This window comes from Dermacentor albipictus, chromosome 5 (genome assembly GCF_038994185.2).
Source record: "Dermacentor albipictus isolate Rhodes 1998 colony chromosome 5, USDA_Dalb.pri_finalv2, whole genome shotgun sequence".
In the NCBI taxonomy this organism is placed as follows: Eukaryota; Metazoa; Arthropoda; class Arachnida; order Ixodida; family Ixodidae; genus Dermacentor; species Dermacentor albipictus.
In genome coordinates, this window is record NC_091825.1 from 137,217,478 (window position 1) to 137,244,142 (window position 26,665).

The 26,665-nt window shown below is 50.5% G+C and overlaps 1 protein-coding gene across 10 annotated transcripts in view; it reads left to right on the forward strand.

The window, feature by feature from the left end:
- Window positions 1-26,665, forward strand: part of PMCA (plasma membrane calcium-transporting ATPase 3) — a 359,676-nt gene that overhangs the window by 87,686 nt on the left and 245,325 nt on the right. The window contains exon 2 of one of the 10 annotated variants that reach the window (XM_065441193.1): window positions 6,945-7,067. The exons of the other annotated variants lie outside the window; for them this stretch is intronic. The gene's annotated coding sequence lies outside the window, so the exon portion shown is untranslated. The remainder of the gene's footprint in view (window positions 1-6,944; window positions 7,068-26,665) is intronic. 10 annotated transcript variants of the gene reach the window in all.

Consider the following 26,665-nt stretch of genomic DNA (forward strand, 5'->3'; position numbering starts at 1 on the left):
GGACTTCGAATTCGGCGTTGGGCGCCCAACGGAATGCATGTGCGTCACTTGAACGTTTTACAGTTGTGTTTGTGACGCATCCCGCGCTTACGTCGTCCGCTTAAGGAAGTGCCTGCCTTTATACACCTTGACTATACCTACAGTGCGTGTAGCGCACTCTGAATTAGACAAAGGTTTTGCTTAGTTTGCCTATCGGGCTGCGCTTCCTCTTCGTCGTAAATCTGTCGTCATAACAATGCTCTCTTGTTCTTGCGTTTTGCGGGCTGTCTTTACCTATACCCTTTGTTATAAAAGCAGCGCTTGATTGCGCCTTCGTTGCGTATAAAACGAACTGTAAGGCATTGTTCATATTACTCACTGAGTATATATATGTATACAGGTAAGCGTTCCGCAACATGTTTCAACGGATTCGAACGCTGCACATGATGTTATGCCTGGGCTCTGTAACAGGAGTAATGAATAACGCCGCGAGAACGGACAGAAATAGCCCATTCGAACATGCAGCGAACGTCCGCGCAGTTAGGGCCGCGAAAATAGCGCGCAAAAACTGAGGATTGCATCAGCCCACATGGTCGTCGCCGACGATGGCTCGCTACAGCGCACCGCTACGGCGGCGCGGGAGAAAACGCGGGTGCAAATGACGTCCGCTCTTTGTCGTCGCGGGCTAATTCAGCGCGCCCGGCGCTCTGCGGCCGATGGGACGCCCCCCCAGGCTATGGGAAGGGATCTGCGCGTTATATTAGACGGGTAAACACCGACGCCGATAATGTCGACTCGTCCGTTACGCCATCTCCCGGTCGTGCTATATTCTCCTCCGTGTCTTGCTGCTTATTGCGCACGCGCGGGGCTGGGTTCTCGCGCGCAGGCCAGCAGCAAAATGAGTTAGGGAGAAGGAAGATACCTGCGGCGAAGCTTGTGTGCCTATCTCTCTCTCTCTCTCTTTCGTTCCTTCCGCTGAGATGAGCTGCGATGGAGGTATCCTAAGCACCGTGCCATATAGCCGTGGACGACCGTTCGTGTGCAGTTCCGAGAAGGCATCGTTCCTTGAGTCTGCGCCGGTGTCGCTCCCCGGCGCGTCGCGCGTTTACTTCCGCGGCCGAGGCTCAGGAAGCGTCCTTCCCCGCCCCGCCCCCAGTGGCGGACGTCCGGTAAATGTCCGCGCCGCCGTCATTATTGGGCGATTGGGCGCGGGATATGCCTCCGTCGTCAGCGCGCCGTGAGGCGGCTTCTTCCGCGCGTGTGTGTGACGAGAATGGCCCGTCTCTTGTATACCGCACTCGTGATGGCCAGGAGGGCGGGCAAGACCGGTGGCGTGTTTCGGGTATGCAGGTCCTGGAGAATGCCGGCCCGTGAGAAGGATGCATACTGGGCACGCGGGTGTGTCCGGGCCGTACTTCTTAGGAGAAAGTGTGTGTGTGTGTGTGTGTGTGTGTGTGTGTGTGTGTGTGTGTGTGTGTGTGTGTGTGTGTGTGTGTGTGTGTGTGTGTGTGTGTGCGTGCGTGCGTGCGTGCGTGCGTGCGTGCGTGCGTGCGTGCGTGCGTGCGTGCGTGCGTGCGCGCATTTTTCGTTGAACATCTCGCACTGTGCAGAACCCTTTCCTAGTGAGTCTGCCTTCCGGCTTCAAGTGCCAGTAGCCAAGCTTCTTACGCGAAAACAGCTGACGCCGTCGGTGTCATTGCGGTCTATCGTTCGATTAGTGGCAGTCTTTAGATTTATATGTAAGCACCCGGAGATAGTGGGATGCGTATTCCTCTGTTTGGCTTATATGTCGCCCGCCGCAATGGCTGGGCGCCTCTATACGCCATTCTGCTGCGCACGAGGTTACCACGATTTCCGGGCACGGTACGCGTATTCCAGCGGTGGAGAAATCCTAAAGTGACGCTGTACAATGATGTCTGCGCATTCAGGGTCTGTGTGTTCCAGACCTTTGAATGCACTCACGACACGGCCGCCCGCGCTTGCTGCTGTTGCCCTCTCCGAGTTGAGTCTGTTCTCGCACAGTAAAGACGCGCCTTCTTCGATGTCGTCGTCGTTGCTGCCTTCCTGCCAGCGAGCCGTCATCGGTGCGAAACGATGCGCTTAAGCCGCTGTACAGCGGCAGGCGCAAGTGTTGACGACCTGTTCACTTAATCAGTAAGCAAGTTAGTTTAATAAGTTACATAGTTCCACGTTTCGAAGGTGGAAGCAGCTGGGCAATACGGTGTGACCATGACGGAATATTCCGGATTGGTCCTTGCCTTCCTGGAGTTTCCCAACGTCTTGTGCCATCTTAACGAGCGCTGTGCATCGCCAAAGTCTTCTCGAAACGGTGACCTTTGCGAGACAGAGCGCGCGTTATACGGCGCGAACCCTCTCCGCGCTGAATCTTAGTACCACGAGGAAACCATCACTGGTAGGCAGATTTTGGAGTACCAGCGCCTGACCAGACGGAAGTGCGCTCCTCCCCATCCCAACTTAAGCAGCCAACAAGCCAGGGACTGGCGCCGCCTTCAAACAAACACATACCCACACATATCGAGACTGCACGCAATCTTTCCAGAGGTATACACAACAGGGATATGTCCCTGGTGTAACGACCACACAGCCACACTGACACACATTACTTACCAGTGTATGGAGCGCCCAGCCCAGGCAGTATCTGGGCTGGTGAGCTCATCACAAACACTCACGACGTGGTCTTGGGAGGCACGGCTTTCCGAGCTGGCACTGGGAAGCCAACTGGCGACCCTGGACCAGGCCCGGCGATCCGCTACGGCCAGTGGGGCTCTACAAGAAGGCTCCACCCGAGATTAACCCCACGGAGTTCCTTCGTACAATAAAGTTTATTCTCTCTCTCTCTCACGATAGGACGCGTGTTGTTGGCTGGAATATTAAGGGCGCTTGCGGTCAAAAGTGCAACGCCATAGTCCGTACGCTGTGCATACGCTCAATTCGCAGATGTCGCGGAGAAAAGAGAATCTTCCGTATAGGCTGTCTGAGGCGCACGCGAACTCCGTATTTTATTACGCCTCTGTTCTGCCTCGCTCTTTTGGGTGCATTTCCTTTTCCCGCAACGCTGGCGCACTGCAGCGCGCGTCCAGATGAGCGGCATGCACGGTGCGACATCGGGCGCAGAGTCGATTCTATGCACCGACCCTATCTCCGGCGGCGGCTGGGCCGCGACGCGGGCGTATTTTGGGCCTTCGTATTGCGAGCGCGCCGCCCGCATTGATTGGGGCAGATGCGTCTGCGAGACGCTCTTCGGACGTCCCTAATTATCCGATAATTGCAATTAATCACCGAACGCCATCTTCCCCCACTCTTCCTTCACTGGCTGTGTACGGCGAGGACGGCGATGATGATGGGGCGGCTCGTTAGTGCGTCTCAACCCCCCCCCCCCCCTTCCTTTTTTTTTTTTTTTTTGTCGTGCGAGTCAACGCGGCCGCTGCAAAAGAACACGCGCGCGATACGACGACAACCGTCGTCTGCGTGTCGTTCGGCGGCCGGATTCCATCGGTGGCCTCTTCTTTCTTTTTTTTTTTTGCTTTCGATCGTCGCATTGGCCGTGATAGTCATACAAATAACACCAACGTGAGGCGCGCGAATAAAAAGGGACGAAGTTTTGTATTCTGTCCGCTGGTCGTGTTCTCATTTTTTAAAAATTGTCCCTGTTACCTTCTGCGTTTCTTTATCTACGTTTAATTTGAATTTTGCTACCCCCACTGATGGCAGTGTGGATGTTCTCATTTTCACATTTTCGCCCGTTCTTCCAAAGGGTAGCTCTACTTTAGGCTGACACGTACCTCTGCCATTCCTCGAGGAATTTCGCTTGCTCTCTCTCATATGTTAAATCAAATTTTAAAACGCCATGCAAAATCTCTCAGCACATGCCGCCTCAACCTTGGCCGATCGCCCACGATGGGTATGCGCCACTGTTTCTGCGGACCACGCGACAATGACAACATCATCGCCACCATTACCACAACCACCACCGTCACTATACCTCCATTACTACTACTACTACTACTACTACTACTACTACTACTACTACTGCTGCTGCTGCTGCTGCTGCTGCTGCTGCTACCACCACCACCACCACCACTACTACTACTACTACTACTACTACTACTACTACTACTACTACTACTACTACTACTACTACTACTACTGCTGCTGCTGCTGCTGCTGCTGCTGCTGCTGCTTGTAGTACTACCTACTGCTTTTGTTGTTGCCGCTCTTCCTTGCTTTCGCTCGAGCGCATTCTTGCCGCTTCAACCGGGCGTGGAGGAAAACAAACCCGCGGCGTCGTTTTGCGGCGCCGGCGGCGAGGTTACGGCGCGGTGAGCAGCCGATATCGCTTCCGCGTTTCCGCCCGCGCTCCGTTAATGAAGGTCGTCCCTCGCAGCGCAGCGCTGGCGCCGCTCGGCTGGCCCCATTACTCGCAGCACGCTCTCGAAGACGGGAGCTCGCGTCGGTTCGGCGTGGTCGCGTGCGCCGGCCGCGCGTCCGAGGTGCCGGGGAGAGGGGCACTTGTTTGTGGCGTGAGGTGCCGCTGCCATCTTCCTCGCGCGAGAAGACTCGCGCAGGCGCCAGAGCCCTGTCCTGGCTGTATGTGCCCCACCCCTGCGGTGAACGTGGCCGCGATTGGTAGGCATGCGTCTTTGTGGGTTTGTGTTGTACTGGCTGTCCTGACTACGTTTCATTCATTCATTCATTCATTCATTCATTCATTCATTCATTCATTCATTCATTCATTCATTCATTCATTCATTCATTGACTTTCACACGCCCAAAGCAGAAATGGAGCTATGGGAAACGCCATAGGTTAGAGCGCCCGAATGATGTTTACCACCTAGGGCTCTTTAACACACCCCTAAGTATATAGATACGCGAGCGTCCTTGCGTTTCGACTTGATCGAAATGCGGCTCCCGCTGTCGACAATCGAACCCGGGACCTCGTTCTCAATCATTTTCTTGCTGCGTTGAAGTTCGGGAGTAAAGCCCTGAAGTCAATGGCATTGCTGATATGCTTAAATCAGAGATCGGGCCAACCGATCCTCATTTGCCATAGTGTAATAAGCCCTGCGTGAAGCGCGACGGCCCGAGCTCTTAGGGATCAGTCGATCTTTCGATAGGTTATATAATTCATTGAATAATTTAAATGCGCTTATGAAATATGAAAATTGGAACCTAGCCATTTCCGTTTGCGTCGGTAGAATGAATTAACCATGCTATGTTCTTATTACATTTTATTCTGACACACACACACACACACACACACACACACACACACACACACACACACACACACACACACACACACACACACACACACACACACACACACACACACACACACACACACACACACACACACACACACACACACACACACACACACACACACACACACACACACACACACGGCACTTGGATAAATGATCCTCCATCATCCCTTATCCCTCAGCAGGGGAGTGAAGCCGTGCGCCTCCAACCTTCAAAACCTCTTACCTTTGTTATCAAGAGTTGGCGAACGCAGATAAAGTCGAGAGGATCGCCTATTGGTACAGCTGCTAATGGTGCGCGCTGATGATGCAAGTCCTCGTATTCACACCGTTCTCAAGATGGCCACGACCAGTACCAGATCACCGTGGTCGTCTTGCTGCACACCAAGTGACTTCGCGAATCGCCTCCGATAATCGCATGCGTAACTGGTGCCTCAAACAGTACACTTTCTTCTTTTTAGGGTTGGGGGAGATATGCGACGTTGTCACGCCTCGAAATTTATTGTCCCAGATTTTCAGGTAAATATTTCAGCGATGAACGAAAGGACGGAAAAATGGTATTGCTCCCGAAAAAAATCCCTGTCAGTAAAGACAGGGAGATGAGGAAGAAATACGTTTCGACTGAGATCTTCCGCATGCAGATTCAGTGAACGAAGGTTCAGTGCCGCAGCTGCAATCGTATGCGGTTCCTGCAGTATTGCTTGGCAAGTTTTGGTTATCGTAGGCACGTGGTGATTTTGCAAGCGCCTGGACTCGTCTTGCAGAGCTCTGTCCCTGTTTTCGTTTGCATGGTGAAACGTGTGGTCTCTTTTCGCGTTCGTGAGGCGCCGTTCTCGTAGGCCACGAGCGAGATTCGGCGGACCGATCGCAGGGGGGTGGAACCGATGCACGTTCTGTACATGGCCATGAAGGCGATCCGGTTCAACACGGAGGAGAACCTCTTCGGGTCCCACGTGCGACAAGAACGGTTCAAGGGCGCGTTAAAGGTTCCCGAGCCCGCAGGGGTATGTGCCATGGAGCTTGGACCCTTTCTGCACTATCACCAGGATGGGCCCACATGATGATTTTTTCTGTTAGCGGACGCCGAAAAAACTACGGAAGGTTAGTCATATACAGCTTTCGCTGTAACAAACAAACAAACAAACAAATAAATAAATAAATAAATAAATAAATAAGTAAATAAAAACCTAAAAGACTGTTGTCTTCCGCAAATGCTTTACGCAGTACGTCGTGAGTCGCAACTTATTTTTCATATTGTGCCTTAAATTATGTGTAAGTTCTTATTAGTTGAATACAAAGGCATTCAACGTGCACATGTTGCGTTGTATAGTATACGCCCCTTACGTAAGTTTGCACGGTGCATGTGACCAGGAACCCTGGTTCAACGAAGCGGTGATGTAACCTGGCATGGTATAAAGGCAAGTCAGTTTGATCAGACGCACACAACAACAACAACAACAACAACAACAACAACAACAACAACAACAACAACAACAACAACAACAACAACAACAACAACAACAACAGTAATAATAATAATAATAATAAGGAAAAGCGAACGTCATTTCTCGTGGCGGGGAAAGACGGTTCAGAAATAGTGTCGGAATAATAGTAAGTGCCGTAAATGTAGCGTACGCACACGTGCAACGCTCGTTTATACGACGGCTGCTTTTCCCGCAGTTGACGACTTGCAAGGCTGCGTGAGCTGTATCTGCGCCCTCGGTGCACGACTGGTCGTCGCAGCACTCGCCGTGGGCACAGCGTTTGGGGACGCTAATGACTTCAGACGTCGTCATCGTTTCGGTACGACTGTCCCGACCTCTTCTTTTTTTTTCCATCTTGGTTCGCGTCGTCGTCTCGAGATTATGTTCTTCACTTTTGTTTTTGGACTAACTGCCCTCAACGACAACAACAATAACAGTAACAACATTTAGCATAAAACAGTTTTTCCATCGTCGCACCCTGCAGACGAAGCATGCGTCTTTCTTATACTCCCCAGTTTATGTTGTCTCTCGCCTCTCTTAAGACGTCTTGTTTTCTCAAGACGTCTCTTCAGATGACATAAGGGGTCGGGTCTGCAGTCCCCTCCCCCTCTCTCCTTATTTATGCCGTTTCTCATAACCTTGAATTTGCTTCGGACCGTTAAACCTAGTAATTTGATTCATGCAATTTCACGCAAGGGTTACAGTGATATCGCAGCAAAACATGGAAATGTTCGGCCCACAGCAGTTATTTAGCCCTACCAGTTCTCGGTGTACACTGAGCCATCGTTTAGTTGGGCTTGCAGAAACCATGGTTACGCCACGAATTAAAACGTCTGCGCGAGGACTGCAGAGTTCATCACCCGCGTGTATTTCGTTTTCTTTTGTTTGCTACATCGGACACGGCGGATGTCCCGACGGTATCGAGTTTTCTGCACGCAAGTCGTTAACTGCGTGCTTCGGTGCATTAATATAGCGCACGATAAAGAATAAGCACAGCTGGTAGGTCTGTTTAGTTTATTCCGCGATGCCGTTCTCCTAGCAGACTGACTAATGAATGAGATATCCGGGGCGTATTTCGGCGTCGTTCTCCCATGAACGCGCTGCGCTCACATATGCGCGAACACAGTAAAAAATATGATCCGATAAGGCTAAACAAAATTTGTCCTTGCGTTGTCCGAAGTATCTCCTTGACTTGAATCGCCCTTGTGTGTCCTTCGTGCAACATGAAAAGATGAGGCCGTCTTTGGATATTTTCTTTCTTTAAGAACGAGTTTTCGCTTATAACGAACCTCGGTTTTTACGATGACGCGAAGAGAAATTGCCCCTCCGTCACCGCAGTGTTGCCTTTAGGTGGCCCCCGGGAGCAACGTCAAAGCAACTGTGATGGCGGCGTAGTTTATCGTTCGTCGCAGCAAGAAGCGAACGATAGGAGACCCGGCAGGCCTCGACGGAGTCCGAACAGGTGGCCTACTTTCCAACCTTTGCCCACACAGCCGCAGGCGGCGCTTCGGTAGCTGTAATACTGCCGACCTCCCGCGGTTACATAAATATATCCAGTTCATCAATATGCACTGACGTAAATACGTTGCCTGCGGAATAAAATGAGGAAAGTATATACATATATAGATATATCTCTCGAAGGGGCGCCAATCGCTTCTCTGCCGTGCGTGTCACCTTCGTCTCGAGAAAATACAGTCGCCAACCGTGGGGGAGAGCGAGAGACCGAGCTGGGCTTAACACTTGGCCTGGTAAGAAGCGTGCAGCGTGCACATAGCGCTTGCCAGAGCTGCAGCTTCGGCTAATCAGATGCATAATTCTCAACGTCTGCTTGCAATGCGAGAACGCTTCGGCAGCGACTAACGAAGAGCTTTATAAATTCGGCCCGCGGGGCCGAATCCATATTTTTTTTTTCGTATGAAGTGCGGCTTGCCATTAGCCGCGGCTCCCTTGCTAACGATGTGTTCGACATTGCGACTGGTTGGCATCTCGTATCACGAAGAGTTCTAACGTAAGAACTTTTCCCAATTTTGTGAGTACGGACAAGGCGTCTTACTGCAGTGTACGGTAATCGGCCAGTGGGCGCAGGTGGGCCATTTGCGAAAACTTTCGTACGCGGAAAGAGTAGAAACGGAACCGAAAAGCCCCCCCTTTTTTTTCTATTCGAAATACCCTCTGCGGTTACTTGTTAATGAGCCCTGATACCCACTGCACACATAACTTGGGCCGCTATCTTGTACACGTTCGAAAAGCCGACGTTCGATTTCGCCTCACGCGATTGGACCAGATTGGCCTAGACCGCGACATCGGCGCAGCCTAGACAATCGCACGAGGCGAAATCGAACGTCGGCTTTTCGAACGTGTACAAGATAGCGGGCCAGGGCGAAATATCGCAGCCGTATGAAGCCTACGGATAATGAATACAAGGAAACCATGAGGGGGAAATGATTTGTTGTTCTTAATTGAAACGTAGAAATGGTAAGGTAAAGGGAAACGAAAGTGGACCAGTTCTGGCGTGGATTCCACTTCTGTGATTGGCCGAAGCGAGCCGTATAGCGTTTACAACGCTGCACCGTTATCTTCCCGTTGGCCTCGATGCGGCCGCCCTGCTCTGGCGACGCCGACGCGGTGATTCGCGGTCAGCGGATGCAAAGCGTAAGGGGGGTGAGGTAGGAGAAAGCCTTTAGGTGGCTGTCGCGCGCTAAGTGGCGGGCGCTAATTACTCAATCATTCATCGACTCGACGACCAGCGCTGACCCCCCCCCCCCCCTCCCCCTGCTAACCCGTTCGAGTATTCACGGGCAACTCGAGGCCGCCTCTTGCCTCGTCTCGCTGGCGTAGGTAAGCTGCGTGCAGCCTGGTATAGGCGAGCTGCTGGCAAACTTACGCCTGCAGTTATCGCTCGCGTTGGACCGGTTGTGTTTAGGCACAGAGCCACATGCGGAAGCAGGCGCGAAGGATATAGAAGGTTCTGTTCTTCATCCTGCCGTGAAGCGACGCAGATTGCTTCCTTTTTTTTTGGCGTTTGCTAACGGTTCTGTTCTTCATCTTGCCGTGAAACGACGCAGATTGCTTTTCTTTTTTTGGCGTTTACTGACGGTTTTGTTCTTCATCCTGCCGTGAAACTACGCAGATTGCTTTATTTTTTTTTCACCTTTACTAACGCATGCACGCGTCACTCCTAAACGCACCCTTCGTAGCCGCCCTACCATTCGCGGTCGGCTCTCATCGCGCGGGGGCCTGGAGCAACCTGGCAGTTCTGGTTCCGATTTCTGAGCCGCGAAGAGGCACCTGGTTTAGCGGTATTTCACGACACAACAGGCCATGAGTTCATGATTCCTACAGCGCTCACCGGTCTCAGCTTCTGCGGTCACCTATAGTTAGGGTTCAGGAATCAAACAGCACTCACTCTATCCTCCCCTCCCCCGTTTTTTTTTTTGTTGGCAAACAGAAAGTCTGGGTATATTTTCACACTTTTGATGTTTCTGATTGGGCGAATTCCTAAGATGGATTCATCTCTATATCTTTTTTCTGTGGTGCTATAAACCGATAGACATCCTCGAACACTAGCGTAGCGTGATTGAACTGGCCTGTTACAACAGAAAAAAAGATAGATAGATAGATAGATAGATAGATAGATAGATAGATAGATAGATAGATAGATAGATAGATAGATAGATAGATAGATAGATAGATAGATAGATAGATAGATAGATAGATAGATAGATAGATAGATAGATAGATAGATAGATAGATAGATAGATAGATAGATAGATAGATAGATAGATAGATAGATAGATAGATAGATAGATAGATAGATAGATAGATAGATTTTCATAAGGAGATGTTGTTGCTATATTTATTTCGGTGGTTGCCGTAAAAGGTAGCACGCAGACCGCATTATGCAAGCATCACTGAAGCACATGAATAGCTGCACTGCCGTACCCGAGTAAGGTCCTTAGTCCTTCCTTCTAATGGTCGCTGATTGAGGCGATAATTAAGCGCAAGCCGGCTCTTTCTATTTCTCATTTCTTCGTCGCTGACACCTGCACGTTTCTTTAGCAGCTGCTGATGTCGGTCCACACCTACGCAAGGATTACGTTCACTTCAGGAGCTGCTAAATTATCTCCGCATCACGTGGCCATTCTCGCTACGGAAATAGTATATGCGCTGAGGTCTTTCCTTTTTTGTCCCTCTGTTCACGCAAGCATTTATTTTTATTTTATGTCGTTCATATTTGGTCTCTTTTTAATGTAGCTGCGTTGGGGTAGTTACGAGCTTAGCATCTCCTCTTTCGCCGTTGCTTCACAGCGTGCTTTTTATTGTAAATCGTTAACCGGCTTTTTTTCCTTTCTTTTGTTACATATGTTTTATCTCTGATTTCTCACGCCACAGTGCCTGATTCACTTACGAGTCCTAAACTCCGCAGGTCTCAGTATATAGATGAAGAATTAGCGCTGTCGCGGTCTTTGCTTTGTGCCGGGCGGGAGCAAATGATGCTGAAATGTGAGCGAAAAAAAAAAAGAAAGTTGGGGGAACTTTGAATATCATCGGTTGGCTAGACTGATGTACCAGAGCTCCATCACTATTATAGACGGACCTTTTTGATCGTCCATTTTCTAGCCAAAATCTGCTCAGAACGGCCATGCTAATAGCTTGCGTCCGCTCGCTCACTTAGGGAAATCAATCAATCAATCAATCAATCAATCAATCAATCAATCAATCAATCAATCAATCAATCGATCGATCGATCGATCGATCAATTGATCAATCAATGTCCGTTACTATCAATAAAACATTTTATCAATCGTTCATGAGTAGCGTAACTTATTGTGTCATTTATTTCATCGATACTTCTTGCGCAATGAATGGTCCATTGATTGCCCAATTTTTCCTTCGGTGATATACTCAGCGAAGTTTGTGTACCGCACGCGACGTCATACGTCGTGATGAGGCGCCCTTTGATTTCGATGCCGTGAACTAATAGTGCAGGAATTCATCTCTCATCTAGGTCTTTTGTCTACGGCGAGCCAATTGGCGCTCGGAGGTCACGTCCCGCCTAAGTGTGGTCTGGATGGCGATCGCTGAAGAATCCCCCCCCCCCCCCCGAGCTTGCCTCTTCTCTCTCTCTCTCTCTCTCTCTCTCTCTCTCTCTCTCTCACCTTCTCCTTCGTGACAACGACGTGCGCGGACCCCCCTCATTGTGCCCGGCTGGGTGGAGTCCCGTGCCCTAGGCGACGGCGGGGCCAGGGTCGGCGCGTGCCGCTGCCCCTCGCGATGCCTGGTCGATTGGCGCGTGTCACGAGAGCAGCAGCAGCGCAGCGTTCGCCGACGGCGGCGCCAAGCCTTCTGCGTTCCTCTCCCGCGCCCCCTCTTTGCGTCGACACTGGCCCGGTGACCTTCTCCTGGAAGTCGCGCTTCTCCACGCCACGAGGCCGCACTGCTAGGCAGCGCGCCGCCGCTTTTGCTTGCTCGTGGGCGGCCGGTCCAAAGCAAGGTGTTTGGATCGAGTGAAAGCACGTCTCAAAATATCTGGATTCATTGTCGCCGTCATCATCATCATCATAGTTTATTTTACCTTGAATAAGCCTTTACATTGCATTACATGAAGGGCTGTGGGGGAGGGGGGAGCAATAATAAACGAAGTACGTGTTACATAACGAATGCAATTACTAACAGAGCAGCAGCAATTTTCAATTCTACCAGCCATTGCGTGAAAGTATGTGTTGCATAAATTTAGTTTTCTTTTTCAGGTTGTCTGTTGATATTTATCGATCATGTACGCCTGCAGTATTGCCTGTCGACAACAAATTTAGGCGGTCTACGTGTAGAAAGTTTAGAGGCATCTACAATCCCTGCCATCCATCTGCCGACAATATCCTTAGTCCTTCGCCTTATAGAAAGGCTTACACGTGTCTTGCAAATTGTCTGCAGTTGATTTGTTTGCGTTCTTTGCAATGCATAGTTTGTTTCTGGGCAGCATGTACATCATACACTGACGGCCGCAAGTATGCTGTAAGCTCTTTTAACGAGCTACGGACAATGGATCCTTGCAATTTTAGTTGAACGTAATTTATGGAATGTCTGTAGGTTTTACAAAGACGACAGTAATCACAAGGGGGAGGGGCGCGGGCGGCGTTATGGTGTATGCTGGCGCGCACTGTCGCCTGCACGCACGCCAATGCGCGCTGAAGCAACCATTTATCGATTGCCGCAGGTCTTTTGTTTACCTTGCAGTATTCAGAAACAAAAGGCCGGCTATATGCAAGTAGAAAGAATTAACGCAGAATTCACCAGTCACATTTGGTTTGAAGTTGTGCTCTACATGACTGCTGTCGTTGCGTTTGTTTCACTTGTATTTTATAACGAAGTATGCTATCAGTTTGCCAGGAATTACGTGGATTAGGTGCGATGCTCGAGCTTCAAGAATAAAAATAACGTGCCGGTAAACAAACGATAAGTTAGAGACGCCTAGGCATTCATTGATGTGTCAGTTTTTCTCCATCCTAGAGCAAGAACGCAGCTAAGTTTGGAGAAGATCAAAAGAAAAGGAAGAAAAAAAAGAACAGGAAAAAAGGGGGGGGGGGAGCGACAGCAACGTAGAAGACACGTCGGAGGCGCACCTATACGTACACACCTTCCAAAAGTAAGACGAACTGTCGGCACACTCGCACCGGGGCGCAGTAATCGCGGAACAGCACGCCAGTGTGCGAACACCGTCCCCATTGCTGGCCGCTCGAGACGGTTGCACGCTGGCTCCGAGCGACGGTGAAGAAGCAAAGACTGGCACGGCTCCTCCAAGAGCAACGCCACCAGCAAAAGCAAGAGCATCCGAAGGAGCAACACATAGTATATGAGAGGGGGGCGAAAGCGTGCGGAGAGGGCGCGATTATTGGATTAGCGCGCGGGTCTTTCCGCCGTCGAGGGAAAGGCGCTGCAGACTTGCCGAGAGCGTCATACATGCTTGCACGTCCGGCGCGACGACGCCTTTCGCCTCTTCTTGTTTTCTCTCCGGGCGAAGGAGCGGTGCACCGTTGAGAGGGGGCGCTCGATTAAGGGGCTGACCTCCGTGATCCCGAGGTTCAAGCCTCCGGAGGCGCTCTTTTCTTCATCCGGCGCGCGTGTGTGTGTGTGTTCAGATGCATGGCGGGGGAGAACGAGAAGGCAAGGGCAGGGGATTAAGACGCCGAGTGCAGCTCGCGTGCCGGCGTCATTTCGCGTGAGAAACAATCGGCCCGAAAAGAAGGGAAGCGTTGGGGAGGAGTGTGCGATGGAGTGCCCGCCGTTCTAACAGGGCGGCGTTCGTCGAGGAAGGCGGGGGGACCTGTACGCGAAAACAAATTGATTACAGGGCTCCTAGTGTTCGGCGTGTTTGGCGCCGCTGGTACATTTTCTTCCTTTTTGATTGCTCGAGTCGCTGGTGGTAACGGGTGGTGTGCCGGTGAGTTGCGAGATGTGCGTGCAAAAAGGTGCAGCAACTTGGATTTTGTCACGCAAGAGTTTCTTCACTGCAGTTCACACCTTCTGTGCCTTCGACCACTGATTGTGTGACTGCTCTATTTGTCTATTTTCGGAAGCATGTTCACTCACTCACTTTCTCTCTCTCTCTCTGTCTCTCACACACACACACACACACACACACACACACACACACACACACACACACACACACACACACACACACACACACACACACACACACACACACACACACACACACACACACTCACTCACTCACTCACTCACTCACTCACTCACTCACTCACTCACTCACTCACTCACTCACTCACTCACTCACTCACTCACTCACTCACTCACTCACTCACTCACTCACTCACTTTCTCTCTCTCACACACACATGTACACCCACACACAAACACACGCGAGCGAGCGAGCGCACTCTTTCTCTCTCTCTCCTGCTATATGGGTCGCTCAAACCTCTGCAACAACCGACACCAAACTAATCGACGTTCTCCTCCCCGCCTACATTGGAGACCTGGTCGATGATTCGCAAAATAAGTTTATCGCTCAAAGCAGGCCGACAGGGCAGCAGTATATAGCCGGCAGCTATAACAGAGAACAAGGAAAGCGCATTCGCCTCATTTATTTCGCCTCTTCGTGCCGTTTCGCACCGACCAGATAAACAAAAGGACGCTCGTTAAAAGAAGAGCAGCTTCCCGCCCAGCGCCGCACTCGGCCCTGGGTCGCCGGGGAAACCGAGGATCCGCGCTCGCGAAGACAAAGGAAGCGGGCCACGCGCGCGCCGTACGCCAGCCGCAGACGGCGAACCGTGCGCTGGAGGCCAACGCGTTGGACGAGGCGCCTGCCGGCGCTGTTTTGGGCCAGGGTCCCGAAGGCGGAGGGCGCGAGCCGTAGCGGCTCTTCTTGGACCGCGGCCAGAGCTCACCCCCTGCGGAGAACGCCGTGAAATCGGAAGGAAGGAGTCCCCGGGAGGGGGAAGGGGGTGGAACCGAATAGGAGACCATGAGCTCGTCCCGAACAAAAACCCCGCGCGTGCCTTTGACGAAGGCGAACAAGGGATGGCGCTTTTTCTCTGAAACGGCCGGCGATTCTATGCGAGGACCCGCAATGCTTTGGAGGAGGGGGGTCGGCTGGCGCGGCTCTTCGAGTTGGCTGGCGTATAACGCAACAGAGCAACGGCGAGAAAGGCTGCTGCTTCTGCTGCTTCTGCATCGGCAGTTCCGGCGAGGTCTACAGACATCGCGCGAGAACTGGAAAGTGGAGCGTCGGGGGGCAAGAAACACCAAGAAAAAAAAAAAAAAACAGGACGCGCGTGCTCGCGTTGTGCCGGCGAGTGGCGGCGGGTCGCAGAAGCGAGCAGGACACGCTGAACGACTGCATTCTTTCGGGGACTCGTTGCGGTCGGCGCACGACTGGGTCGTTGCGTCGCCAGTTGTTTCCGCGCCGGACGCGATTCCGAGTGCGAGTGGTGCAGTCCGGACGAAGGACTATGCGTCGATTTGCTTTCTGCGCGCCTGTCCTTCGTCCTGGTGAACTCTTTTTCCAATGCGGAGCTTTAGCGAGTCTTCTTTTTGTCCCGGTTCTGTTTTGCCGCTGCGATTGTGCAAGCCGCTCTGTGCAACGCGCCCTTTTCGTTGGCTGCGCAGGAAGCACGGTCATTGGAGCTGTTTCAGAAGTCGGCTGTCCTTATGTTCGAAGACGGTATAAGGCGTGATGTGCGCTTCTGTGTACCAGACAAGCCACGTGTGTAAGAGTTACTGTGGACGTATGACCACGGGCTAACTTGCTAAAAAAAAAAAGGCACCTCTCACCCCGTCTGGAAGTCGAGTTTGGGTCCCAAGCAATTCCTGAACAACGTGGGCCACTTAACGAATTTGTATTGCCTATTTCATGGTCACTGGTTTTTTAAGGATGACTGGATGCGCGCGAAGACTTTGTGCAGCCGAAGACTTTGTGCAGCGCGAAGAAATGGGCAAGGGTAGGACATGCAATGAGAAGGGAAGATAGCCGATGGTCATTAAGGGTTACGGACTGGATTCCAAGAGAAGGGAAGTGCAGCAAGGGGCGGCAGAAGGTTAGGTGGGCGGATGAGATTAAGAAGTTCGCTGGAACAACATGGCCACAATTAGCACATGACCGGGGTAGTTGGAGAAGTATGGGAGAGGCATTTTACCTGCAGTGGGCGTAGCCATGATGATGATGATGATGATGAAGAAGAACCTATATAACGCACGTGTGCCCTCCACGTTCCAGCGAACAGTCTGTGTCAACAGTTATGTCGCGTCCATCAATGAGGCTCTCTTTCCTGATTACGATACCGTGCGAACTTATTATTCATGTAGTAGATAAATCGGTGCTCTATTCTCCTGTCCACCTTCTGCGGCCATTTTTTTTCTCCTAGTCCCATTTCCTTTAGAGTAGCATGCAGGCGACTGTCCGCTTTTATGTCCACTGGCTAAACAATCTGCTTTTCAATAAATACCCCTCCCTCCCTCCCTCCCTCCCTCCCTCCCTCCCTCCCTCCCTCCCTTTGTCTCTCTTTCTGAGGCGTAAGTATTTCGATCCGGCGAGATTTGCTTCTTCGCAGCAGCGAAGAAGCAAACACAAACACACACACACACACACACACACACACACACACACACACACACACACACACACACACACACACACACACACACACACACACACACACACACACACACACACACGCACGCACGCACGCACGCACGCACGCGCACGCTTATAACAACCGTGCTGAAGCCTCTGGTAATTGACGGGTGTTACTTTTACACTTTTGTGTGTGTGTGTTTTCGAATTCAGCTAACACCCGTCCTGAACTGCGCTGACAGAACGTGTTTTTGTCGTGTTTTTTGACCTCGCGACTGAAGAAAACTCCGTCAGGTGCTTTTTCCGCCACTGCCAAATGACGGCTTAGAGAATCGGAACGTCGTTGTCAACGAATTTCCTTTTCCCCGTTTTTTTTCCCTTGGGTAAACATACTCGCGCTATTTCATCCGCACAGGATTGTCCTGCGCTGGTCAATCTCCTTGTCGTTCTCGGCGAAAAGGCTGAACCGAAGACAAAAGCCAAGCCGTAGCAAAGCCAAAAGGAGTGCCTTTCGGTCATAGTATACGCCTGGCCATCGGCGTACAGCCGTATACAGTGTCGGCGAAAACTGGAGAAAGAAATTAAGAAAGAAAGAAGAGACGCTCAGATTATTGTTGTTCGTGTCTAGGACACAACAGCAAAAACACTGCGGCAAAAGCGACAAAATTGGGGGAAAATGGGGGGGGGGGGCAGTAGGGGTGGACAGCAGACCTGCCGCGTTTGCTTGGTGTACTCGAGAAGGGACTGTTTACTCTGCGGATTGCTTGCGGAAATTTTGATCCATCAATCTCCGGGCTAGGTCAGTAACGCCCGCTGCTGGCCGTAGGATCGAGAATTGGCTTGCTTACAGCTCTCCTTTTCTATTTTCGGGCTGTGCGCCGTCACTGCGACCCAAAGGCGGAGTCCTCAGTGCTTGTTGTCATTTCTCTTGCTCTCAATAGGCCTGCTTCGAGTGAGCTGTGTAAAGTGAGAGAAGCCTTGACGGCGACCGGCGAGCTCAGCTGCAAAGACCTGGAAAGGTCGAGGTGACGCTCGTCGACGACAGCTATATATCCTCGGCGTATACAGGATTCTGACGGCCTTTGACCGGTCCGCAGCCGCCCCCACGCAGCCAGAGAGTTTTGTATTAGAGGACGAGAGTTGGGAAGAGAGTTTTATATTAGGGGACGCAAGCGGGCTTGCGTACGCAAGGCCACGGTACTGCGCATGCGCAGACCGTGGCACCGCAGACTCCGCAGACCGTGGCAGACCGTGACGCAGACCGCGCAGACCGTGACGTCTGAGTTGCGCATACGCAGTAGCGTCGCCCCTAGTTCTTGCGTACGCAAACCCCTTGCGTCCCCAAGCGTAAAGCTCTCCATTGAGTAAATACTCAAATTGGGTTTGTCTGGTCTGGGATGAGCGATGAATCGTCCGTGAATGTGAGGACTCGGGATAGGAAAGGAATAGTGCTGTGCATGGCAGCGTGAAGCATGTGTTCTGCGAAAGGACTGGCCACATGCTACAAAAGAAAAAAGAAAAAGAAAAGACCGAATTCGCAAAGGTTGTTCGTGCTATGTCGGTGTCTTCATTGGCCGGCCACGTCCGCTAATAGGTTCGCCATCGTGGTTTGCCGGCGTATATAGGTTCTTGCGAACCGCTTTATACGTGTGCGACTGCTATTGTGCGTACATTTTAATCATGTTTTGTTTAAGCCTCGTACGCCGCACCGCAGCCTAAAGCGATTCTACTGAAGTTTCTCTCGTGAGGCTCCGCAATATTTACAAATTTCATTCTGTTGGTGGCCGTCATTTCTCGGTTGTGTTAATAGCGGATTATTTTCTTTATTTTTTTCCTGGCACGACTATTCGACCATTGAAAATAAATTACCTAGAATGACAGGGGTCAGTTACGCCATTGCACGCGCATTTTCTACCTTTTTGTTTCGACTTAAGTCCAACGGCGCTCCGATCACGGTGGCTGTGAAGTTCTGCTGCTGAGTATTGGGTCGACGGTTCGATTCCCGGCTGCAGTGCCAGCGCTCCACTAGAGTCAGACAATCAGTGGTTTGCACGTGAAGGAAGCACCCATGTGGTCACCGTTCATTCAGAGACCTCCACTACGGCATATCCCGCAGGTTGCGTTGGAAGGATCAATCAATCAATCAATCAATCAATCAATCAATCAATCAATCAATCAATCAATCAATCAATCAATCTTGTCACTTTTTACGTCATTGAGAGGAAGACAAAGAACATTAAGCGAGTGAGACTTCAAGGTGCTGACTGTGCGGAAAACATTCAAACAATTATGTGCGACTAAAATCGTGAGCACGATTTTTAACTTCTTCGCAAAGCGGTATAGCACGCTAGGGTGAAGTGCCCAGTAATGCTCATAGGCGCTGGAGAACGGCCACAGCGATTACGTGAATCGCGCTGTGCTGTCATTAAGCAGACGACAAACAAATCTTGCGGCCAAGGCAGCGCAAACGTAGACAGATTCCTGCGGCCTTCGCGGACTTCGAGACGCCTCCTTTCCCGAACGCGCCGCTTGCTATTCTCGTCCATTGCATGATCGATGGCGCATCCAAATTCACCGGCTATAAGCCGACCGCATACGGGCCCCAGCGACTCGGCGAAAGTGGACCTCGCACGCGGGCAATCACGAGCGATCGAAGTATATGGCGCCTCGTTTGCGAAACTGACTTGATCCTTTGATACGTATTTCATTTTAGCTCGCGTTGTTGTTCTTTTATCATTTCGCAATTTTTTTTCCTCATTGCTTATCGCGACATCACGTATACCTACTGCGATCAGCGATGTCGAACAGGCTATAGTTGTGCCGATCGAGCTTCCGTGCTAAACATGTTTTATCTTCGTTTTCGTGTAATCCGCAGCACAGTTGCCGAACGAACTGCCGAGAAAAATAATTCATCAGTACTGTAGCTAACGTCCTCTTTTATTCACAAGTTGTGGAGAGCCGGCGACAGTATAGTAGCGAAGGTTTTCCGGCTGCATCTGAATGAATCCTTCAATTCAACGTCCGATTTAAATGTGAATACCGAATTTCATTCGGAGAAATTCCATTCTTTGTTGCTTCGCCTATTGTCGGTCGGACGACAAATGTTTCCCTTTCCGATTTCCCTTTCACGGTTTCTTCCTCAATTTTGCGGGCTTTCGCGAAACTGATTCACCATATTTTGCATCAGTATACTAACTCCGCGTGATCGCTTCGCAGATGTGCGCGCCAGGAGTTTCCTCTGCGATTTGTGAACGCAGAGAACAGCCTTCCTCTGAGATGTTCGCCACCTGCGCTTCACGCTCGAACCGAGCTTGGTTGCGTAATTTTCGCGCCATGTTCGCGGTACAATGGTTGCGCAATCGCCGACGCATTGCATTTCACGCCCGGCAGCGCAGCGCGGCCGTAGGTTTGCAACATTGCATACGAAAGGGCAACGCGGCATTCACGTCGCTGTTTCGACGCCGCCGATTGTTGTCCGCCGTCGACATCCATTCACTCCTCGCTAAGAGTCGTTGGACGGGCCCCTGCGCTGCCGGTAGAAACTCGACACCCAGTGCAGGATATCAAACCGGATGGCCGGGCGTATGGTTAACCTCAGTGCCTTTCGAGCGTGAAGTAGTCTTAGCTCCCGTTGTCGGCGACCTTCAAGTGACCTTGAGCCAAAAGTCAGGAACGTTATCCGGACATCGTTGCAAGAACAAAATGAGATCATCTGGGCAACCAGTCAAAAATTTGCAGGACGCTTTGCCTTTAAGAGTGGAACGCGACAGCATTGAAAGATCCGTTACTGGTTCTTACGGTTCCCGGCAACTGCATGCGTATGTAGCCGTAATATTTACCGGGAAACGTTCGCTTTCCTCTTCATCTCGTTCCGATGTATATTCCAGGCCTCCTGCTTTTCAGAATTGTCGCCGTCCGTACTGCCGCCTCAACTGTGGTTGCGGCGCACGCGAGCTCTCCTTTTCACTCCTCCGACATGTTATCAGGCATGCGACGCAGCTGGCGAAGCGAGCGGAGGAGAACGCAACGACGAGGAACGCGGTGGGACGTCATGTGCCTCCTCGGAGCACGGCCATGGCGAAATCGCAAGTTCGCGGCCAGTAAAGCTTTCGCTGTAAAAAGAAAGCCGGGAGAAATACACAAAGCAATGAGCAACACTGTACATCTAGCTTTTTCCACATCTGAAAGGATGGATACATGCATACGAGAGGGAGAAGTTAGGCATAAAGAGAGAGAGAGAGAAAGAATAAAGGAAATAATGAACAAATGAAGGCACGCGAGTCTGAGCTGGAAGCACGGATAGCTGCGGCGTGCATTTTGCATCAGAGACGCGCGTCCGCCATTAGCGTCACGTCACCCGATACGAGCGCTGGGGACGACCGGTGCCGAGGCCGCATCCGTGACCCGACATGTCACGAAAAAAAAAAAGAAAAACACTTCCAGAATCTCCCCGCCGCTCGACGCGCACTGCGATGCTTGCAGTGGAGTGAGAACCGCAGAACCAGTCGGACCGATGTTTTTTTTTTTTCTCCCCCGTCGGAATGGATCCCGTCCGTGTATATACGAACACGCGCACACCGCCGACGCCGCGTGCCATTAGCATAATTAAACTTCTCAGGCGCGATGTAGGGGCGTGTGTGGTGTCGTTTGTTGCCGCCGACGTGAGTGTTTTCCTTGCTGTGCCGACGTGCGGGTTTTCTGGTTCGTGTCACCGTGGCGAAGGAAAAAAAAATACATAGAACAAGTAGAATGAGTGGCAGGAATGGTATACGTGTTGTGCGTTGCGCTCGTTTTGTTTTTCTAGATTTAGAGTCGTTCGTGTGTCTGGCATTGCTTTCGGGACCGGCAGAGACTAAGCTAACGTTAGGGCTGATTTACGCTCGAGCCGCCCATCGCCGCAAGCCGCACCGCACGCGTGCGGTCGCGCGAAAGATGGCACGTATCAAACACTTGTGCACAAATTTCGGTTTACAATGTGTAAGGTATACACTGTGTACACAATGTAAACGGTAATTTGTGCACAAGTGCTGGATACGTGCAATTTTTCGCGCAACCGCAAGCGTGCGGTGCGGCTTGCGGCGATGGGCGGCTCGAGCGTAAATCGGCCCTTACAGGAAGAACTGGTTTAGCAGCGGATCGCTGCGGTGAAGCCGTGCGCGTGTAATAGTGGAGAGGCCGGACGAGAGCGGAATGGAGACAACGCAACTCGCTTGAAAGCGTGCTCGCACGCGCGTACACTGTGTGTGTGTGCATGTGTGTGCGTGCGTGCATGATTGGCGTGACTAATCAGGACTCATTCGTTGGCAAGTTAGTTGATACTTGGACAAGACATTCTTGCACAGATAAGACATGTACTGGAAAACAATGCAGGTGACCTTGGTTCAGACATAAGCCGCACAATCTTGAACTCCTAGCACCTAACCTAACCTAACCTAACTTAACCTAACTGAAGTAAATATCCTGAAAGAAATGGGCGAAAAGCGGCTGCTTTAAAATTTTGCGGTATTCTTTCTACAGCGCTCTGTTCCAGTGTTGCGCACATGGAGCGTAAGCTTCCGCAGCAGTGATCAAAAGAATTTGTGCCAACACTGTGGGACCACGAAATAAGCTAAATAGAGTGCACAGGGGGTCGAGTTTCTGTGTTATTCTGCCGCCCTTAATTTACCCCCGACTTTGCGGCGCGTGTTAGAAATTTTGCCCAATCAGTCAAGGCTGGCTGCGAAACTGACTTTTCGCCATTGTGTCGTTGCGTGAGGTTACGTAGCCTTAAGTTAACGACGCCCGTGCGGAGTATATCACTCCGCGCTGGCGCTCGGCAACAGCGGTTGAGTTGCGGCCGCTTTACGCTCGTCACGCTTCTCGAGTTCAAAATGACGATCCTCCTCGTGCGTCACGACGCAGGTCCGTGCATTCTGCGGCGAACAACGCCTTGCGTGACTATGCTTTTCATTTGAATGGAACGAGAAGGCAGCGCTCGCGCTTCGGTGTCGTCTGCTTCGTACGGCTAGTTCAGTGCAGCGCTGCCAATGCTTTGGGGCCGGCGCTATGGGTTTAATCGTATGATAGTCCACAGGAAGGAACTTGTCGCTGTTCTACGTGTGCACGAACTCGTGCAGGCAATTGTGCGATTCCCTATCGTTTTTATTATGTTGAATAGCCGTGATAAACATGACGTCTCGCGCACTCAGCCTTATGAGAGACATAAATGTTGCGCCACTTTCTTTTTTTTTGAGCGAGGCGGTAGCGGTTGCTCGCCCGCAGATCTTCCTCGTTGCTGCACGGAATTAGCGTGGCGGTATCTTTCCAGCAACAATTACACGCTTCGAGCTCACCACGAGGCTGTTTCGGCATACACATTGCTTGCACGTGGCGCAACTTTCGAGCTTCTCAACGTGTTAACATTGGCATCGCTCTGAGCCTTGTTCGAAGGCAGTTTCAATTCGTCGACACCACGAGATGAAACCTTCGCATGAAATGACTAGTGGGGTGCGTGCATTTGTCAACCTGGACGTCTTGTCGCACTTTCTTGGCTTCTAATCATGTGACAACTAGCCAACAAACACTGACACCAAGGACAACGTAGGGGAAATTGTTTCTACTTGCTAATTGAATTAAATAAATGACAAATTAACGGAAAACGGAAATGAATGAAAAAGCAACTGACCGCAGGTGGGGAACGATCCCACGTCTTCGAAATTACGCGTGCGATGCTCTTACCAAATGAGCTACCGTGGAGCCGTTTTGCCATCCACTTTCAGGCGTATTTATGTTTTTTACTACTAGAACTAACCCTGGGAGTGTTAGCCAGCGCCACCACTTATGAACCTTAGCGTCGCTGAGGTTAAGGCTTCTGCGTGACATGTTCTATAACGATGTTGGAGATATAAAAGGCATTTCCAAATGTAAAAACTCGCGAAAAGTATGTTCGTAACGGCCGCAGACGGGGTGTAATGTAGTATGAAAAATAGTAGCCTAACCATTTCTTGTCTTAGTGGTAGGCAAATCTAAGTTAATCTGTTAAATGTGGAACTGCAACAATATCTCGCAGCTAAGAATATATATATATATATATATATATATATATATATATATATATATATATATATATATATATATATATATATATATATATCCGTTGTCACTTCCAACACTATAGCATAATCGCTCTATAACGGGACTGCTAACGTGCGCTTTCTTAGAAGAAGGCTTCTCCATAGGCATGCTTGTAGTAAGGTGCAGCCATTGCGCGTCCTAGGAAATGGGCCTAAGTAGTAAGATCATTCATTTATTCCAGCTGAGCTTATAAACTACTCCTGTAAGGTGTGCACTCATAGTCACCGACCGAACGGCGCAGAGAATGAACGTACGTTTTTGTGGTCAAACCTCCTAGCCGGTCTACTGTGACGCAATGAAAACGACAGCTCGTTTGACGACATTCCCGTCTTCAAAGAAACGAACACGGCGCTAATCTGCAGCGTTTCATTTCAATGCCTTTCTAAATTAAACGTCGGCGACGTGTCCGGCGAACATTTGTGGTGATGCGGGATGTAGAAAGGGAACGATTTTTCTCAAGTCTCGAATGGCTCTCTACCTTCGCACTTAGCTCAAGCGGCCGGCCACAGATGGCGCCACCCTCCGCCGCCGCAGCGCCAAGTGCCGCAGTCCCGGTGGCGACTCGAAATGCGTGCGGACGCCACCCCGTCCCTCTCTCGGGCGTATCTCGGGCCTGGCCGATCTTTCTTCCTCTCGTTCTTTCGTTCTTCGGATCCGCCGTGTTTGCTTGTCGATTGATTTCTGCTTTGTTGATTGTACTCTGTCGGCCTCGTCTTCCCTCTCGCGTTCCTTCTTTTCGGTTTGCGCTCTTCTGCTCTCGTGCCCTGGCAACGTTGGCCGTTTACTCCACGGAAAACGTTGCTCCACGTGCTCGCGAATCATCCTCGAAACGTTACTTCGGCTACTATCTCACCGAATGAGTTAGAGCGTCGATGAGACATTCTTATGCTCCCTAAGGCTTCACAGCTCCGTTGGAATTGCAAAGGCCACTAATTATAAACACCATCTCAGTTTAAAACTACCACAGTACTATGTCAGTACTCGATACGTGATTTCTTAATGTGAGAATTGTGGCTGAAATCGAAGGGACACTTCTGTTTGTTGAACAGTCGATGTTCAACATGTTGATTTGTGTGGATGAATCCATGATGAGTGGATTTTGACCAGTGGATGTCGCAACATGTGTTCGCGTAGTAACCGAATATATAGCGTAAACACAATCACCTATAAGTATGTAATTTTCTTATACGGGCATATGGGAAAGTGTTAACGTCTCCGGTTGTTGGAAGCACGGTTAGGCTCACGTCACGCAACTTATAAGCTCCTCTGCCACCGCTACATATTTCATTACTCCTTCAGAATGAGCGAGCTCCTCTTCAGTGAAGATTTCGTGCCCTTCGGCGCTGAACTTTTGCGACCAGCTGCGTTGTTGGACCAGAGTTTCCATAGTGATCGTTTTACTGCCAGGCGCGCCTAGTGTGTCTCTCGAGCTCGCTTTATCCGCCTACATATTGCGAGCATTATTTACGTTCACCTATCATTTCTGGCGTTCGCGACTTTTTCCACGGCTGGAGGTTTGAATCGCTCTGCGTACTGCGCTGAGTCGTAAACGCCACGGCGTAATGAAAGCTGTTCTCACTTCAAGTGCGCCAGCGCCAATTTTCTTTCTTTCTTTCTTTCTTTCTTTCTTTCTTTCTTTCTTTCTTTCTTTCTTTCTTTCTTTCTTTCTTTCTTTCAGTAATCTGCTTCTTAAAAGCAGCAAAACATTCCCACTCAATGCACTCCTGCGTCGCCTTCCGCTTACTCAAGTCTGGGGAAAAGACCTTTACGTAATATATAATAGTAGATGCAGTAGTCTCTGCGGACTGTGTCTTTTTTGTGTGCGTAGTAAGCGGCAGCCGCGAACGTCGCTTACAATTCGCTCACGCAGTGCTGCCCAGTGTCCTCGCGTTTCCGTTACGTTACGTTACGTTACGTTATCCTGCATTTGCCATAACGGCAAATGCAGGATCGGATAATTCGCAGAGATATACAACATGTGCGCGCATCGTAGCTTGTGTCGCCTAATGTATAGGCTTATTATACGCACATAAGTACGCATACTATGCACATGCGTACAGTCGTGAAAAAAGCGAGAGGGAACACCTCAGTTGATTTTTAAGTGACAAATAATCATGGTGGGTGGGTAGGTTTCCAATTTCACGTTTTTTATGTCTGGCAAGTAGCTTTCCAGTTGGCCGTATAACAGCCCGGAGTTAAAAACGTGCGCTATGTAGATAGTAGAGTTTATGCAGTCCTACTCGGGAGTTTAGGCTTCATCGAACGTAATGTTAAAGCTTGAGCCACGAAATGCTGATAGGAGTGCATCGCACGCATAATTACACGCGCAAACAGACAAATAAGTAAGGAAAAGGAAAACAGCAGAGGCAGGAAGAAAAGAACGGCAAAAAAGATAAGCTCAGCGTAAAGCTAATCTTTGATACGTCGAAAGTGTCACTGCAGCTAATAGAAACCTTGGTCAGGAGAGAGAAAGAAAGAAAGAGAGGGAGGGAGGGAAGGAGAGAGAAAGAAGAAAGAAAGAAAGAACGAGAGAGAGAGAGAGAGAGCTCGTTGTTCGCAGAAGGCTCAAGCCTATACTAACAAAACCAACAGACACAAACAGAAAAAAATAGAAAGCAACAACAATAGCGAGAAACGTTATCTAGTCTGGTGGTTTTAACTTAGCACGCTGGCGGTTAGCGTTAGCGCGTGCGGCTAGAAAGCAAGGAAGAATCA